The following is a 21,102-nucleotide window of genomic DNA, read 5'->3' on the forward strand; positions in this document are numbered from 1 at the left end:
GCTTATTAATCGCTTTATTATTACATTACTTAGGTACTTAATTTTACAGTGCATTGGTGTTAGCTGTAATGCTGTAAAATTTGATGTCAATAAATATCAAATATCAAAATATGTAGTGCATAATTGTATTCCATCGTATTCTCATAACGTTGTCTTGCTATTAAAGTCAGTCTCGGTACAAAAAGTACATATTTATAGCTTAAGCATGCGACAAATACGAACGTTTCCGAGAAAATACGATGGTCACTGGTCAGAGTGCAAAGCAGTTGGCAGTTGAATGTTTAATAAATCTATCGGTGATAAGTTTGTGAAACAACAGATGATTCAATAAAATATTATACGAATATGGCAGGAAATTCAAACAAAAACCTTGCGCTAGCCGTGTAAAGCCCGTCATAGACGGAGCGATAAAATATCGGCAGATACCGACAAATATCTTAGAGTCTCGCTAAGCATCACAGACGCCGATACCATAATATATATCGCTCTCTGTCCAGCACCTACATTGTGAGAGAGACGAAACATACCAAAATAATTATATCGTAATATACCGAGCTATAACATATTAAGGTATCTTAAGATACCTTGCGATAAGATATCGTAAGATATCAAAATATATACTTATTACAGCTTCGTGTAAACTCTGTCAAATACTACTATTACTTAAACGGTAAAAATATTGTCAGATGCCGTATCTTACGGTATCTGCCGATAGTGCCGATTGCATTATCGCTCCGTGTGTGACGGGCTTAACCGAAGGCCAGTCGGCGATGTTTATATTTAAAAACTAGCCCACATATTTAACAGCGGCTTTAAAGCGAACCGAACGAGATCATGACCTAGAGAGGTGAACAAACGACCGATATTTGGGTTCAACATGGTTCAACCTAAATTTTTGACCCGATTCGATGTAAAAACATTGGGAGCGAACAGCGAACGACCGCTTGACGTAACTCGGGTTAGGCCGCAGATCATTAACCTGCTAGATACCTAGAACATTTTAGAGTTAGGCCAAGATACTGCAACGATAATGATAGCACACGCAGTGCAAATGTTGTTTTAAATGTCATGCTTCTATGAAAGTATGACGTATAAATAACATTTGCAGTGCGTATGCTATCAAAACCGTTGCAGACTTTTTTTGGTCTAACTCTAGACAACTCACGGTCACATCGCACATAAAACGTTAATGCAATTTCAATTAATATTTTAAACTTTCGCGTTTTGAACACATATTAACTCACATTTATAGACGGGTCTAACGCGAATTTTATTCAATTACCTACCTTGATTTACCGACGTTTTGACACAGGTTTCACTGGTCGTGGTCGTAGCTGGGTGGGGTCGGTAAATCAAGGTAATTGAATAAAATTCGCGTTAAACCCGTCTATAAATGCAATTTCAATTGTTTTAAGACATTTTTTTTCTCAGTGTAGATAACTAGATAGATGAAGCTGCTTAGTTCAGTGCGTTTAGTATCCGACTTACACAACTTTTGGGTTGACTGATGGAGTGAAAACAGTTGTGAAGTCGGTCTGAACGTAATTAGCTGCTTCCGCTTGACTTATGCGATTGCAATATTTGCAATATTATTTATACCTTTGTAAGGAGTCTATACCTACTTTACAAATATCAGAGCGCTTAGGTGAGGAAACTTTTACATATTGCAAGGTCTATGAGAGGTTGTCTACGAGTTAAGCAGGGCACTGACGAGCCTTCCAAATGGATGCCGTTACAATGGATTCATCCAAATTGACGGCATCCTAATATTAAACATTGTACGTTTTTGACATTCACGGACCGATTTTGGATTGCATCCACGCTCCACGCTATTTGGACTGTTGGAAGGCTCGTCAGTGGCCACCTTTAGACTCACAAAACGCGGAATGAATGGCCAGTTTTTAGGGTTACGCGGACGAGTCGGACGACGCGACGTGGGAGACAAGCGCTGCTCATTGTTTGGAATGTTTCCGATGCAATCGGACAAGTTTGGTGATGGAGAATGTAGCTTATCGAGGGATTAATGGGCACATTGGGGGTCTTTGATGGGAACAAATGACTGATTTTGTAGAAGCCGAAACGTGGTTGTTGATTACTCAACCGTTATTTTGGTTTAGGTTATTTTCCAAAATTTTTGGGTACTTCATCTACACGCTCAAAAACTGCTGCTATTAAATAACGACTCGCTATGGCATTGTTGTCTAAAAAACAATACCAATTTTTTTACTACTTTTTTTAATTTTGTCATGAATGTTGGCGCTAGAACTTTAGGTTAGGTTAAACTTACAGTTCATTCAGTGACCGAATTTCGGTCTAAAAGATTTTTTGAAAATTGGTAAAAGGGGCTGTCCATAAATTACGTCATCGATTTTTGACGATTTTTGACCCCCCCCCCCCCCCTATAATCATCTAACAATCATGCTTCAAATGACCCCATTTCCTTCTAGTTCATGCTACCGTCATCCGATGTCCAGCAACTTTTGTAAAAAAAGTTTAAGTAATAGCCGTGTTTGTTTATTTTCCTTTTTCGTGTAGGTAGGTAAACGTCACACACTGGCAATTAAATAGAGCAATATTTAATATAAAAATACTATGTTACTGTAGGTAAATCTATATATAGGTACTTTGCGCACATACAGGAATGAAGGTAATTTTATACTATTATACCTAAATACATCCTAAGTAATAACGACGAACAAGGAAAGCACCCACGCACCCGATGGGAAAAAGAAAACTATAATACCAAAAGCTCGTGTTTTTAAAGCGTGACTAGATAACAACATGATTTTTATAATTTATATTTAGTTGCATTATAATATGGCTTCCATTTCGAGGGGAGTCGCGCTTGACCGATTTCGAGCTTTCTTGCGTTTCTCGTCATAACGGGACCTGCCTCTATTAGGGTAGAGGTTTATCTAAAAGGGCGTATGTTCGTAGGTTTTTCTATAAAAGATAAGTTGTTTCTGCGGAGTCCAGTCACTAACATCCGTGACCCAGTGAAACAACGAATCGCATTGGTTAGGGCAACGATAATCTACTGTGAAGTTAAACTTTAAAACTGTAAATGAGTATTTTTTAATCCCAACGAAATGTATACGGGTCATCAAACCAAAACACAAAAGATTTTGTGAGTGATTATTTGTTAGTGTATGCAAAAACACCTATATCCAAAAGGTCTGGGCTATGAAAATTGCACCAACTTAGCTTAGTCCAATTCTATTTCATTTGTACTATTCTAAAAAACTATTCTACTACAAACCTGCAAGACAAAAATTATATTTAAAATGTTATGAAACTGAATTAAAAGTGCACAAATCAAGAGTGAACAGGCACCTTCTGGGCGAGCTCGCTCCATCGTAGGCCACGTCTACGCCTCGGCTAGTCTGTGGCCATGAGTAAGCCCATTGATAATAAAAAAAAACAAATATTAACTATAGGTGTGATATCACTAATCTGTATTTTATTCATACCATTCCGGACAAAGTCATTCGTAAAATGTAAATGCAAAGATAAAACTATCCGGCCGGGTCCAACATAGCTGATCAATAAGGCGCTACAATGGAGCACAGTAATCCAAGAGCATCGTACAGGCGGCACTTTTAAGGCGGCGTCGGTGCCTCTGGTTTGTTTATGGATACGCAAAGGCGCCGCAGGCACGAGCGCAGGCTTGGCTGTGGTATGTCTCCATCAGAGCAATGAGGTGAAAGGTTCACTGCGGGGTTGAAAAACCCCAGTGTTGAGTCACTAGTTTAAACGAATGGGGGACAAAGTCAACAATATCGGCCAATTCACCGACAGCTTCCAGATTAGCCGACCGAGTGGCCGCAGATCATTCTTACTCAATAAGACATGACATTTAATACGGAAATACTCAATAAAATAGACTGAAACCAATTCCATTATTCGCTCAAATAGTTGCTCATTAATGGGCATTTTCACTTATAAATGTACCTACCATTTACTTTTTTTCGAAAATCTATAAAATTTTGGGTTATTTTATACTCAGACGAGGACTATCGATAAAAAAGAAAAAATATATGGCCCAAAAAATTCAGTTTTGTGACTCATTTTCACATACATTTTGTATGGACCATCACTGTGACGGCGTCTCAAAACATACACCAAACATTTGTGTGTATTACAACTGAGGACACTTTTTTCTTTGTCTCATTCAATAGTACTCGTGATTCTGAGTCTAAACAACCGAAAAGTTTATGGCAATTTCGAAAAAAATATGTTTTATTTTCTGAAAACCTCCTAATATTATTTCAGGTTTTCTTGATACGTATGTTTGCCTCTCTAGCTCTATTTTAACCAAAGTTTTGCGGCCACTATCTGCAATACTCATAATTTAATATAGGCTCAAATGGGGATTTAGCTTAAACTGGAGCCTAGCGATGTACCGATCCTCGATTACCAGTAATGGTACAAACCATAACTTAACTAATAATTAATGCTTAACCAGAGACAATCCACGACTTTTATTCGATTATGGCTAGTTTAATCTTCTTTATCTCGTATCAGATTGGATGGTGGAATGTTCTGAGTAAGACTTCGTACGACGAATAAAAATACCACTTCGGTGGGAGGAATCCTCCATTTAAAATAATCGTATTCTTTATAACCTATTGCGCTGAAAACTACTTCTCGAAGAAGAATCATTCAAATAAAACAAAATAAAATTGTTTTAAATATTGGTTATTCACTGTAATTGACCCAAAATTATAGAGAGTTAATTTAAGGTACCAAAACACAAGGAGAAACATCAGCTGAAATAATACATTTATAAGTGGAATATTTATTTTGATCCGATGGATACCGTAAATTGCTGCCCCTAAAGTATTACTAATTATCGCTTCGTTGGTAGGTACTAAATTTAAGCAATTAGTATTATTAGTAATAACTAATAGAAATTATCAAGGGTATTCTATGAAAATAAATAAATAAAATCATGCGGTTTTAAGTTGGTTGGTATGTTACGCACATGACGCACACCTATCTACAATTTCCAGTGGCTTTTTAAATGTAGTTATATCATCATCATTTATAATTTCTCAAATATGACACAGCCAAAAGCATTAAAGCCATCGCGTTAATAAATACCCCATAGTTCATATATTTTATAATATCTGGCTGGAGTCTGGAAAATTTCGTATTCACCAAAACTTCGGTAATATATTCGGGGCTAGCTCATTACGCGCGGCGAAACGTCAAACTTTGCTCTAACTGCTGATTTTAGTAAATTGTTTTGCTATGAAATGTCTTATTATCTGCCTATTATGAATTATTCTTTATTTATCTTTTGTTATTTTTTCTGTGGCTTTGGAGGCATTTATTATGCGGCGGTAGAACGTGTGTCACTTAGGTATTTATAAGGATTACTTAGTTTGGTAGTTTATATTAAAGTTTTATACTTAAACAGCGCTGCAAAGTCAAATAAAATAAAAAGTTGAGTAAGAGATAAAATAAGTAAATCAAACCCGTGGCAATATTTGTTGATGTATTTCGGTAACATTTCGGTGTTTTTAAATACTTACCATATAGTCGGAAAAACGGGCTTTCAGTCTAAAAAAAGCTTGCTTACCTGTAAAGAAAGAAAAAGTTTATTGACTATATGAACATAACTTTTGCTACAAACAAGTCCGAACCCTGTTGTAATTCAAAAACTATTAAGAATTGCTAGGTGGGTATTTATAATATAATTAAATTACATGTAGAAGAAACACACACACACACACACACACACACATAACACATGTGCCAGAGAAGCATCTGCTACGGCATAGGCGTACCCACGGTGGGGTAAGGTGGGGCAGTTGCCCCACCCTGGTCTCTGACCATAAGCTTAGAGTTTCTGTTTCAACCGTACCCTGTTACAACGTACCTAGCTTCGCCCCTACTTCTGCCCTTCTGCCCCACCCCTGAAAAAATGCTGCGTACGCCCATGTGCTAGGGAGAATTAGCGTAGAATCGTTCGTAGTTCAACGTGACCACGACTGCTCTGCCAAGAGTAATTCGACGGAGAAGAAGAGAGAAGAAACAAAATATCAACATTATTAAGTGACTGGCTAAAGACCCGATTCGGATTTTGAAATAGACATCTATTAGATATCTTTTAGACATCACCAAGATACGATAACGATATGTTTAAGATCTAACCTGTTAGTTTGACATTTGCGCGATTCTGAAGATACTCTTGAACGATTTCTAAGGGATATGACTTAGAGATCCAATTCACATCTAATAGATATCTTACTCTATCTAACGTAAAAGTGACATTGGTTGCCCGAATTGCACTGCAAAAGAGAACTAGTTGATATCTAAACTATAACGTATCTAGAATGGATCTAGTACGTGTCGTCTCTTGTGAATATCTTGAAGTTAGAATACGGCAGTAAGTGGCTACTTTTCTTGGCCACTCGGCAACTAGATTTGCCGGCCATCTTCCTCGGTCATAATCAATAGCCCCATTTTCAGTCCTAAGTTTGATTACGAAGCACTAGGCAAGACTTTTGTTACGCCAAAGGACATGGAAAGCCATTTATAAAGCTTGAACACGCCAAAACGTGGGCACACATTTTTGCTTATAAATTTTGTAAAGGGTGGTTAAATTTTATTTCTTTACTTAAATTAAAATCGCTATAGTATGAGGAACATATGATACCACACAATAGTTGTCAATTGTATGATTCGTTTTCATGATAACGAGCTTTAAACAATAACGGAGCGAAATCACTTTGCACCAATAGCATTGGAAAAGTCGATTAGGCTAAAGAAACTTGTGAAAATGTTAATATATCGAGGATCTATTAGTTTTTGTGTTTTTGAAATGTTGCGGAGACGTCAATGAATGGAAAGACAACCAGAAAGCAGAAAAACACGAGATACAAATGAGAAAAAAAAGAAACTAGGAACACAGCGTTCTTACATAAAGACCGAAACCTAATTTTTCTTATGTTGCAAAAAACGTACAAATATCTCAAATTTATGTACAAAAAGAGAAGTCAAGTTAGATTAAGAGCTAGCAAGAGCTTATCTGCTCCCAAAATAGTGAAATTTGAATGCAATATGTAGGATATTAAAACGTTTGATCATTTTTAACGTATTTGAGCGTGTTAGGTGTTAGACGATGGTTCTATAGAAATACATACTTCAAGCAATACACAAAATAAAAAGTTTGACTTGTATGAGTTGCTAATACATTCCCGAAGATTGAAAGATAAAAATAATGCTAAGTATCCCCATTATTTATTGGTTGAGCCAGCTACTTGTGATTGCATCAAGCGACGCCGTTAATTGATTCGCATAAGGGACATTGACTATAGAAATGTATGCAAGAAACATTTGCGAAAATGACCTAAACCTATTTTAAAGAAGCCACAGCTCACAGTTACTATTTTGATAGCATTCATCGTGTTGTCATTACACTATAACAGTGACGAAGGGGTTATAACATGATGGACTTGCTGACAATGCCAAAAGGGTATTTTTGGCGGATGGTAATAAATGAAGGCGGATGGCAATGGACTGGGCCCTATCAATGAATATTTGAAAAAGACTCCTGTTAAAGTTATATTATCAACTTATCCGCAAATAACTCTGGCTTGGACTACTTAAACATACAGTAATCACGTCGTGCAAAGTGCCTGTGTCCTGGTCATCACGAAGTCTGTGACATGTCAAATCCTGAGGCTGAAATGATAGTCTAGTATATTAGCATGATAAACTATAATATTTTCAATTATATTCAATATATATTTCGCTCCATTAGACCTTTTTTTTTCAATTTATTTGTAATTTTATGTGCCCACGTTTTGGCGTGTTCAAGCTTTATAATCAACTTGTTAGCAACTTTTCACTTACATTAGAGAAACCTAATTATAACGTGTGTTACCACGTTTTCCATTGATCCTTTTGTTAAAGTTTAGGTAGGTTGTTTATACCTATATTACGAAGGATATAATGTAAATGAAATTAATAAACAACCTAAAATATACCTTATAGAAGTAACTTTAGAAATATGGGAAGAATAGTACGCTGAAAAGAAAATTATGACAGGGTCGGGTTGATTTTATGTGTTATTTTTACACTTATAAAAAAAAACAGGTCACTTTTATGAACATAGTGATCCGTTTTGAATGCTCGTGCTTTTTTAACCAGGGCTTTGGATAATTAAGGTACATACTTAATAGTTAAAATAGCTAGGTGTCTATAATCAAATAATATTAAATTATGTATATCTATAAAAACCACAATTGAAATCAGTTCTTCTCAGCTTGTTTACCTGTATTTAAACATTTGGGGTACCGTATAATTTACATACTTCCGCCTGGTTTAAATTCCTATTGTCATGCGTCTAATTTACTCACTCACTAATTGCAAATATTCAGACTGAATAAATATTTGATCGGCAACAGGTTGTATTGAAAGTGCAAGCCGTCTACGAAATTCATTCCTACCACTTGCGACTGGGCCACCATCTCGGTACCTTCGAAAAGGTTTAACCGCTGACCACGCACTTTGGAGAATTAACTCTATGAGGCTTGAAATAAGATGCAAATTTGTTTGAATCAAGAGGGTGCGTCAGCCGTTTTGAGTGCTGCGAAGGACCACTATTTATAGAAAGACGTGTAAAACCTGTAGAGCAGGATAGTGGGCATAATTAGAGAAGCGAACTTGGTTTACCACAAGTATCCAATGTTAGCTCTAACGCGAATTTCGTTAGTTAACCGCGGCGCTGAAAATGTGGGGCTTCTGTATCAGATTCTATTACATTCGTACTGGAATTTATTGAGCTAAATGAATGCAAACAATGGAGAACTGGGTTAAAATAATGTTTTCATTCTTTAGCCTTGCAAGCTTTGATATTTCATAATGAAATAGGTATTCGTCTCTGATCGTCGTCTCATGGCCGTGAATCGTTGTTAAAGTATAAGTAGGTACACAAATGACTATGCAATTTATACTCCTTGGAACTTATGATTTCATTATTAGTCTACTAGTTAGAGACAGAGTTATACACATAGAAGATTAAATTTTCCTTTTGCACTCTGCTTCATTTCTACATGAAAAGCAATTAGTGTGAGTGGTCAAAGCTAAGGGTTCCGCTCAGATTAAATCCTGCTGTGACGACCACGTGACAGCTTAGCGTACTCGCTCATCGCATGTTGTGCCACCACAGTCACTGGAAATCTAGCTAGCACATAACATTTTCGTGAGCACGCCAGTGATTGTTACAACTTACAACCAATTTCATGTCACAATGTTATACGGTTATTTTTATCGTAAAATGTTAGTATAGTATTTATATTGAAATTTTAGTGAATTTTTGGCTAGGTGGTTATAATAATTATGATTATATAATACTTACATAAACATTAAAGCAAAACAATGCAACCTCATTGATTTTAGGCTTATCAAAATGGTCTAACATGAAGTAGATGAGTACGTAGGTATACTTTTAGACATCAAAGTAGATTTGTTACCACGACAAGTATATTGGCAATAAAAATTTTAATTAAACCAAATCTTAGAAGCAATCCATGCAGACCAGTATCTAAAGGCGTTTTAATTTTGGTATTCATGAGAATCTGAACAAAATGCATTGAATAGTTACCTGGCGTGACCATATAAAGCAATCTTTAACTGTGTCTTTACCGGCTGAGACCTTTGAGGTCTTTTTATTGATGACGGTTCATTAAACTGTATTTTATTATGTGTATTAAGTCCTCGTTCAATAGATGATTAGGCCACAGCAGCATCAGTCAAAGATGATCTCGTCAAATATTAGGCTGTTTTTCGGAACAAATTGACATTAGCATAAACGCTTCGTTTATCTCATCACAAGGTGAATAGGGGTCGATGACCGATGAAGGGCCAATCTCCTTTCGATGCGGTAAACAAGTAGCTCTTAATGCGGTAAAAAATGGACAAGGTCTGTTCTTCCAAGCGCTTACCGAGGACAGACGAGTTAAGTGTTATGATCAGGTGTTCCAGATTATGCTTGGCTGCTCCCTTAACAGTAGTTAGGGAGAATCTCTGAATAGTAATTCACATAAAGAATGCTTAGGGCCCTTTAAAGGAGTCAACTAATTTCTCAAATTCTCATTGAGTATGTCTAAACATAGTTTTTTTTTTCAATATATTAAAAACTTGATCCTTCTGAACTAAAAAAGGTCAATTCGCAATTCTGGAGTCTTTTAAACGCGGATAAAACTCAGTCAGCTTTTTCGTTAGATGCATAAGATCCTCCTAAGATCCTAAGATCCCTCTAACCACTAGTTAGAGTTATCGGATCCACCCACCCAAAGTTGCTTACTTTCCACATGGATAAAATTCGGAAACTTCTTATATTTTTGTATGGAATTCAAAACTTTCCATTTCCTTTCATTTAGGGAGTTTCCTTTGTTTCCTGTGAAATTTTCCTGAAATTTCCAAGATCTTTGCCAACTTTTTGGAAACTTTTCGCAATTTGCACATGTGTAGATTCTCTGAGTCTCTATTGTTCCCCAAAAAGTTTTAAGTCATAATGTAGGTATTGTTTGTCCGCATTGTCGTTAGTCATAATTTGTTTGGTTTAAAAACGTGTAACTTTTCAAGATTGCCATAAAACAAACCTAACCTAACTTATCTATAGGATAACGTTACGAAAATCCTGAAAAGTTAACGGTTTCGATTTTATGATAATATGACAAACAATACATTACTGCCTTAAAACTTTATGGGAAACAAAGGGACCCCAGATTCTCTACACTGGTTTAGGTTGGCAGGTTGGCCATCTGTGCTTGGCAAGTTGGCAACTGTTGGGAATACAACCACAGTTGCTGGTTTGGGCAAGTCCAGTAATGTAAGTGAGCCAACAACCGATTAGGAGATGCCTATGTCCAGCCCTTTTATAAACCAGTTTGCGTCTGTGTAAGCCGCAGTAAGCTCTGTTATAATTTGACTAGTTTTTAAATAAACATAATTAAAAGAGCTACCGAAAAAATTACTGAGCAGCTAAAATACTAACTCGGAGACTGAGCATATACATAGCATAACAGCAATTTGTTGTGACATATTTATTAATTAGTTATATTATATTTTAATTTTAACGGCCTCCTCGCCTAGTTGGTACTTGGTAGTAGTGACCCTGCGTACGAAGAAGCAAATCCAAGTAAGGCCATTTATTTGTGTGTTCCATCACAAATATTTGTTCCTGTTTCAGTAAATAGTTAATGAAAATATAATCAACGTTGTCCTACGTGGACAAACGGTTAGGAACTACAAATTTATACTTGCCTAAAGGGTGGCGTTTTACCGTGTTGGCAATGTACTGGACATTAGTATTGACGTACATATATTAGTAGGTACATAAACTAAGATTCCTGCACGAGAAAGTCAGACAAGTGCATGAGAGCAAATGTAATCAGTGAGGTAATTTAGTGGCGGTCAAATAGTGATTTATCATCATTACAGGTCTACCAACTTACAACTGATTTAATAACGCCTTAACTAGATTCACAAACGGTTCATTTTGGCTTGAACCGTTTGACAGATAAATTTGTGGTCTAACTGCAATACCAAGTTATGTGTAAGTTGGAAAGATCCTTAAACCTTAGACTGAGAGCTCATATTTGTTTGATTGAAATATAAGATAAGTTGGTACTGTACTTGCAAGCCCCGCGGCTATAAAGATGCATGCCTGTTGTTGGGCATTAATTATAAGCCACTTTTGTGCCTGACTGTACGAGACGTAAGTGCACAGATTAGAACAGCTGTATTCAATTAAAGAACGAAATGTTTAAAAATACTAAACATTCGTTTTATATAAAAAAAAACTGTTTAATTAGGTACCTAAAGTCAAATATTCATAGTACATTAATATTACCCACACTTTTTAAAATCTTAATTCGAAATTATAATAATTATTGGAAGTTTCTTACTATAAATAATCACAATAGGGAATATTAGGCAAAGCTCTGCGTAGGTGGCACCTTTGTGGCCCATACAGTAAACAAACCACATTGACAAATCACACGTCACGTCAATCACATGGTCTACCGCGAAACAAAAAAATCGAAATTTCGTTATCTAATCTCTCTATCACTCTTGCATATTCGAGCGATAAAGAGGCAGATACCTAACTAAATTTCGATTTCCCCGTTTACCGTTAGGCCGTTGTTAACAAACCGCCTTGATGAATCAATGTCATATTTTATTATCTGTGAAAACTTGTCAAAAAACAGTTTAAGGCACAGTATGTATAAGTTAGTGTATGAATTTACTGAGTCGGTAGTGCTGCACTCTGGCGGCAGAACATTGCAGTAATATCCCCTATAGCCAACCAAATTATAATAAATAAACGCCTAAATTAAGATTAATCAAAGTGTTCTAGGTTGTACTAAACGCAGTAGCAGTAGATGCTACTTACCTAACTTACGGCCCGATTCGAACTTTAAAATACGTCAATTAATTGATCTAGAAACGATATGGATTAGATATGTCAGTGTAGAATGTGACGTTTCTTCAATCAAAAACGTAACTTTTGACACTGACACATCTAATCCATATCGTTTCTAGATCTATTAATTGACGTATCTTAAAGTACGGATCAGGCAGCTATTTTTATAAGCCATAATTTTAAGTCACAAGCCTCCGAGTACTTGCATAAGTACAAATTAAGTTCGAGTTTTGAACTTTTATACTTAGAAATAAAAGAAAGTTCTAAATACAATAGCAAAAAAAAAATGCCCGGAGTCTGACGAGGCAAAGTAAGTATAACAGAAATACTTTTTCCTTGCTTTTCATAAAAATTACCCAGAGGAGTTGAATTTAAAAAGCCTTGTGATACAGTTTAAAAATAGTCTTGAAAGTGACCTGAAAACAGAAATACTACGAACTTTGTAAAGAACTTCCTACAATATTGTTTGTTATTCAGCCAGTGGTCATTTGTCAGACAATTCGACTATTCATTGCGGTGCTAGCTACGATATATTACAGTGGCTTCTATGCAATGCTTAATGCCTACTAGTGGCCCACTATCCTAGGGTAAAACCTACAATTCTATTGAAGAGTAGATACCTAATAAAATAAAAAGTAAGTAGGATTATATAGGTATTATTATTATGTGGAGCCTTACGTGTCCCACTGCTGGGCAAAGGCCTCTCCCCAATTTCTCCACAGATCTCTTTCCGATCCTGTGTCTGGCCACTCCTTCAAAAAGGAGTCCAGTTCATCCCGCCATCGCCGGCGGGGTCTGCCAACTCCCCGATTAGAGTTTTCGGGCTCCCACTCTATACGAGGATTATATAATGTATGTAGAATTTTAAATATATGTATGATAGGACAAAAGAGACATACGTAGGGTATATCATCAAAATTCCATTGGGCAAGCGCCAAGGCACAGTGGTGAGTGATGTTGTACTTTAATGAATATCTAAAGTTAATGTCGTGAAAAGTGTTAAAAATATTTTATGCTAATGGCCATTTTATTTTAGAAAATAACTGAGCTATTACCGGCTTCTTAACAGTTTAAAAATTACTTAAAATGTTCATACACATAGGTACAGTCACCTATGTTACACAACGAAGGCAGCAATAATATCTGACACGATCTTAGAGTCGGACCAAAAAAAGTTTGCAGCAAATTTGATAGCCCACGCAGTGCAAGTGTCATTTATACGTCATATAATTTCATAGAAGTTTGACGTTTAAAATAACACTTTCACTGCGTGGACTATCAAATCCGCTGCAGACTATTCTTGGTTTGACTCTATTTGTAGAGCCATATAGCGCGTCACATATTTTTCCGGCCTTCGAAGAGTAACATTGCAGTACTGTACATCGACACCAATTAGTTCTAAACTAATCCTATGCTTATTTCACATTGAGAATCTTTCCAAAACTAGTTTAAGCTTAAATATTAGCTTTTTAGTTTAATAGCAAGTAGCTGATTTGGCCCGTATCCTTCGTGCAACAACATACAATACAAACATGGCAGTACGTTGAGTGGCGGTCCTTTCGTCCGTTCCTTTTCTCTTAAATATGTAACCAACCATGATGATACGTAAATAAATGTATTCTATTCTATATATTCAATACCAGATGTATTGAATACAATATCAAGCGTTTATTTTCCAAGTAGTTCCGCTGTGATCTATTCTGTGGTCCAGCCGCAGTGTTTCATAGCGAACCCACCGGAATAATGTGACGTACGGCCGGCGAGGTCGCGCCCGCATCTCCTCAAGGCTGCGTGCCAATTTCCATCGGATATCTGAAAAACTAGCTCGCTTCTACTCGTTTCTACGACATGACTAGTTTAAGAGGAAAGAGTAGCTTTTTGATCATAGTACTTTTTTGATGAAATTTCCATTTAGGGAGGAAACGGTTTCCGCTAACTAAATCTTAACAAATCACATCCATTTTGATGTCGATCGCTTCATCATAATAAATTCTAGGTTTATAGGTTTCGCTTTTTAAAAAACATAATTAAAACAACTATACTTTTAATGATGCTGATATACCACAGCAATCGTAGGAAGGCAGGTAGGTAGGGCACAGCTATTCCGGCCTATTATATTATATTAAAGTTTATAGTGTTTGGGTGTCGGCACAATTGCAGCATCCGACGCGCCGTCTGTCGCGCCAATTGCGCCCGCGCACCCATCGGTCACGATAGCCCAGTCAATAAGGCTATTGATTTTGACGCCCGATGTGGCCTTGTCACTAGTGTCCCTGCCTATGCAGCCGATAGTCCTGGCTGTAATCAAATATCAGCGCTCTCTCCAAAATTGGGCAGCTAAACTGATTTTGTCAGATGTTTCAACAATATCATCGGAAAAACATGAATGAATTTAGAAAGTAAACTGCATTAATAATAATAGTAAATTTCTTTATTTCGGACAAACAAAAGTATCCATAGAGTGTTAGTAATACAAGCAAATATCTTAAAAACTAGTGTTAGTATTTTTTACATTATAGACATTTAGGTTCGGCTAATTTATAATATGCCTGCCTGCCTACACTACTGCTACAGCATAGCAGGCACCTACACCTACACTACAAACTGCGCTACACCTTTAATCAACTCGGTCCAATTCTTTAGCATCGGACAATCATACCTATCAGCAATTTCTTTTAGAATGCTGTTGGGACTACACCTCACACGACTTAGTAATGAGGCTATATTTTTACGTAATATAGTCTGAAAAAGTAGGGGCCATAGATTCCAGCGCTTCCTTTTCTATGGAAAGCACCACGTGATAATCGATCAGCCGTACGGCCCAGTCTAGCGTGAGTCAACCTTTACATGGGTCCGTTTCTAATTGCATTGGTTTGAGATATTTATTGACAATGCTCACGAATCTTTTTCCTGTAATAATATATTAACAGAATTTCAATTCTATAGCATTAGTTAGCAGGATATTTCATACTCGTATTCCGCCACAAACTCGCATTGGTTGGACTACGAACTGGTGCTGCAGTTATGACTTCATCGCCGCTGTAAGTGACCTGTGTTGCCGTGCTCTTTTTGACACTGACATTTTAGTAGGAAAGGGGACTATAATTTGTCTGACTGTCATGTGTTACGATGACTATAACAATATGGGTAAATCTAATGATAAATTGTGACCTCTAATGACCGACACGCGTGATACGTCGACACGACACCTCTAATCCCCGAAACCGAACCCTAAAAGTTAGAACGAGACTTCCGCTTGTAAATTGTAACTTGTAGCTTTATAAAATAGGCCACTTTAGGCTACATCGGGAGCGTAAACTTCACATTTACGCCTCGCACCAAAAATCTGACGGCTCCTGTGCTGCCCCCTATAGTTCAAGCACGCTTCCTATTATGTTAGCAGCTCTATTCCTACTATAAATCTTAAGACCAGGGAATTTAAATTCTGTATTGTTGTTTCGACTGTTTTTCTCAAGTTTTAGTATAACTTCTCCACCTACTGCAAAAACAAGAGATCCCTCTAATTCACAAATAAATAAACAAACAAACAGTGCAAGTATATTAAAAGCTTCTACAAAGTTTAATGGCACTAGAGATGACCACATCGGCTGGCATTGACCGCTGTGCATTTATCGCATTTGACATTTAGGCTGACGCATCGTCACGCCTGGGCATAATTCGTAAGAACCAGTATAAGCAGGTCTCTGATAACGCACAGTTATAACTGATCTTGAGGTCACACTTATTCTGGTATTCCCTAGGCTAATGGCGTCAGCGAAAGAATGAACAGGCGTGGAGTGACCGCTGCGAGTGAACGTTAACAGATTGAAAACAGACGGGCATTTAGGTCAAATTTTAGTTGCCTAGTGCTGACACAACTTCCTTTATGTAGGTTAAAAATTAATACAATTAGATATTATTTTGTGGGTTTTTTCCTTGATATACAATATACATATACACACACGTGCAATCCGCATTGGGCTAGCGTGGGGACTATAGCCCAAGCCCTCTCGCGCATGAGAGGAGGCCTGTGCTCAGCAGTGGGACGTATATAGGCTGAAATGATGATGATGATGATGACACACGTGCAGAAGCCACATGTCACATAGTAACGTACAAGATTAAAGGATGACTCACGTTAGACCGGACCGTGTTCGGGCCGGAGCTTCCGGTGCTTCATTTTCTATGGTAAGCATGGTGATCACCTGTCATCTGACATAGAAAAGTAAGCGTCGTCGGAAGCTCCGGCCCGGTCACGGCCCGGTCGGTCCGGTCACGGCCCGGCCGGCCCGGTCACGGCCCAGCCGGCCCGGTCTAACGTGAGTCATCCCTTATGACTGTTTGAGGAGAAAACCTTCCATCGTACCTTCTCGTAGAGAATATCTGTCAGTCTGTCCGTTTTTACGACCGTATGAAAGTTTCGAGAAACGTTTAGTAACACATATTAATATAGGTACCTATGTTAAGCGACTGGCAAGGTTACAGTAGACTTTGTATAAGTATATTTCTAGGTACTTATGTAATTTTATTTGTAGTACCAATAGCATGGTAGAGAATGCCTTCTGGCATTAAGTCCGCCATTTGTACTCTTCATGTATTGTGCAATAAAGTTTATATAAATAAATAATAGCCCCTACCTCTGAGCCATTTTTTTCATTCATAATCATAAGTACGTTACTTTCTAAAATAGCGCGTTAATATTTTACTAGCGACGGCTGATGAATCATGTCATTCATTCGCGATCGTGACCACACGCCTCAGGTATAGATACAGGACTTCTTTATAAACTCGAGCTCTTAAGGTGACCGAGATTTATGCGTTATTATGTAACTTGTGTATAATATTTCTGGCACTGTTTGATGTCAGATGGATGTACAGCAATAAGTGTCATGAATAGCTGTCACATAACAACTTGCTCATATATTATACCTACTAGCGTTTATATTGTATAAGTTGTGTAACAAAGAAATTTAGGTTAACTTATTATTTGTCGAGGATGTTTATTATAAGAAAAATTAAACTGTTACAGATACCTTTGACCGCAAACTAAATAGCTTACCTATATAGGTATTTGTCAGATCGCACACAGGAAAGGAACGAATGGCGCGATCTAGTGTCGGAGGCCAAGATCCACTTCGGGTCGCTGAGCCAGCGAAATAAGTAAGTAGGTAGTAAATATATCGGTATTTGAAAAAGTAATTGAGGGTGCTGATACTTAGCGGATTTGGATGCAGACTGTACATGCAAGTGTACACATTTAAATATAAAACGATTTGCCACATCTTACCTTTTTAGAATGGTATTACCTGTAGGTATTACCTATACATAATCTGGCTATGCTATAGTTCCCATAAGTTAACGACCTAATTAAGGCACTTCAATATGCAGCAACATTCAAGGCAACTAAATAACAGAAGCAATATTACGTTTGCGTGACCAATCGGTGTAATTTGGACCATAATTAACTAAAAACGTTTGGTCCAATTCAACGCAAGGTCGGCCGTTACCCCCGTAGACCCACCATTCGAAACCCCGTGAATTATGAACGAACTGTGATGTATATGTTGTTTTTATGTTATCGAAGTCCACAGATCAATTACCTATACGACACGATTGAATGGCGCATATAAAAAGAATCACTGTGGCCAGGCGTTGAAGCTTCAACACTAATTCTGTAACTCATTTTAGTTACAATATTTAACCGTTGCGCGAAATTGTTTGATATCAATTAAAATCAGAGCTTAAAATTTAAAAATGAACTCTTAATGAATTGTTGCAGTTTAAAATGATGTGAGTGCGTGGTAGTTCCTCATAAAGAGAACCACCTATAGTGAACGCTACTCTTCATATAACACTTATTGTTAATTCTTCTTCAGGTGCTCTCCAACTAGTGAAGGTTAGCAATCAGCTCTGCATATTTTTGTTTGTCCTTGGCGAAAGAGACTATAGATTGAAAAAAAAATGTCCCAATAAAAATTACAGTTTTGTAATTTTTATTGGGACAATTTTGCACGCATTTTCATATATATTTTGTATGAACCGTTACAAAACTGACACCCAAAATTTGTATGAAAAAAGTGACACTTTTTTTTCTTTGTCTTATTCAATAGAACTCGTGATTTTGAGTCTAAATAACCCGACAATTTTATGGTTTTTGGAAAAAAAGTAAATGGTTCCATTTTTTCTGAAAACCCCCAATTATATACACGTTTAATTCATAGTTTGGTAATTATTTTACAATAAACAAAGTAGATATTTATTTTACAATAAATAAAGTTTATAACTTATAATTACACGAAATCATGCCCGCATAGAAAACTCCGATGTATGCTTATAGGTAATGTGGTATCTATTGGATTTAGACTGTGTTGATGCCACTAACCCGCGACATTGAGGAATTAAAGTGTGTACGTGTATGTACGACCTCTTTATCGGTCATCTAGTACGTGCATTTACTAGTAAAGCCGAGCTGTCTGAAGAACTAAAGGTGTACGCACACTGACGTGGAACGTGCTACACGCGCGTCATTTACATAACCGAAATAGCCAGTCGACGTGGAACCAGTAACGGGACAAAAAAACATAATTCCTCTAAAATAAGTATCTAAAAGTAGTTTATAAACACTGGCTGTATATTATCAATAATAAGAGTCCTAGAGCTGTTTCAGTTTAAAGTTTCATTAAATTTGGTTGCTTTTTCAGAAATTGGCGTCAACCCAAAAGTTGTCGTGTCACTGAAAAAAAATACCACTACGAATTCTTAACAACTTCCCTAAGAGAGGAGAGTTAATTTATTAAATTTTAATTAATTAATACTTGATGAAAACTAGAATGTTTTGTTAATTGCATTTACCATGAGATAAGGTATACAACACACCTATGTTGTGACTCCACAGATGTAAAAAATAGTGGTATTTGGCCCAATCCCATTATAGGAGCTGTAAAACTGCGTACCTCCTATGATGGGACAATTGACAGATTGATGCTTGCCATGCCATAATTTCATGTTTAAACAATACAGAAGTAAAATGTAGTTACGAAATATGTCAATCAGGAGGTATTCTCGGACTTCGGATAAATTAATATCGTTTTTCCAAACTTTTATTTAACTTGCCCTGTTAGTTAGTGTGGGTCCAATCTTGGTAGCTGAATTTGAGCCACTTTTCGATTTCCGATTCAGTTGAAATTTTGTGTAAGTACGTAATCCCACCAAAAACATAAATGTAAAAAAGGAGAGCCAAGTTCAATACAAAAATTATGCTTGGCTGTGGGGCTCGCCGCAAAAAGAATGGAGATCTAAATGAGTGCCACTGCCAAGTTCTATGCAAAATCCAAATATGTATTTATAGGAACAAAATAACATTATAAACAAGTATTAAACTCTATTTCCTTGCTTTATTGGATACCTATAACAATTGCTGTTATTTAAAAAAATGTGAGATCTTAAAGTAGGTTAGATTTGACTTGGCCAGTTTTCATTATATCAATCATTTTATATATATTGTAATTCTGATAAAACCTGGCCAAGCCAAATCTAACCTACTTTAAGATCTCACATTTTTTTAAATAACAGCAATTGTTATAGGTATCCAATAAAGCAAGGAAATAGAGTTTAATACTTGTTTATAATGTTATTTTGTTCCTATAAATACATATTTGGATTTTGCATAGAACTTGGCAGTGGCACTCATTTAGATCTCCATTCTTTTTGCGGCGAGCCCCATAGCCAAGCATAATTTTTGTATTGAACTTGGCTCTCCTTTTTTACATTTATGTTTTTGGTGGGATATCAATACTTTTTGTAAAGAAAACTAGGCAGGTATTGAGATTTAATGTTTTTTCTTGTGTTTCCGCTGTATGGTTTTTACTTCTGTTCTTTGTATAATCATGTGGTACCGCGCGCCGCCGACGACACACCGTTGGCCGGTTGTTTAGAGCGTATTAAAAGTTTTTTGTATGGGGACACCACTTATTTTTTGACTAAACTTTATTTTAATATAGCAAATATAATAATACATATATTGGGGTAGTTTCAAATATCTGCTTGTAACGGTTCCAACGCTACAATAAAAATATATTGTTTTGTATGGGGACCCCCCTATTTTTTAACTTTTTTTTTAGTTTTAGATTTTTTCCTACGCTTACACACAATAACCGAGCTGGATTCCAAATTTCATCCTTCTAGGTCATCTGGAAGTAGGTTAGGTTTAGGTACTTATATCAGTCCCAATAAAAAATGTTTTTTTGTATGGGGACCCCCCCTATTTTTAAACTTTATTTTATTTTTAGATTTTTTCCTACGGTTACACGCAATAACCGAGCTGGATTCCAAATTTCATCCTTCTAGGTCATCTGGAAGTAGGTTAGGTTTAGGTACTTATATGTCAGTCCCAATAAAAAGTGGTTTTTTTGTATGGGGACCCCCCCTATTTTTTAACTTTATTTTATTTTTAGATTTTTTCCTACGGTTACACACAATAACCAAGCTGGATTCCAAATTTCATCCTTCTAGGTCATCTGGAAGTAGGTTAGGTTTAGGTACTATAAGTCATAAGTCAGTCTTAAAATTTACGACTTTTTGACCTTCATACCTTTATAACCGTTTGAGCTAGCTTCATGAAATTTGGGCTTCTAGATATCCTTATGGATATAATTAAACAC

The sequence above is a fragment of the Cydia fagiglandana genome, chromosome 6 (genome assembly GCF_963556715.1).
Source record: "Cydia fagiglandana chromosome 6, ilCydFagi1.1, whole genome shotgun sequence".
Classification (NCBI taxonomy): Eukaryota; Metazoa; Arthropoda; class Insecta; order Lepidoptera; family Tortricidae; genus Cydia; species Cydia fagiglandana.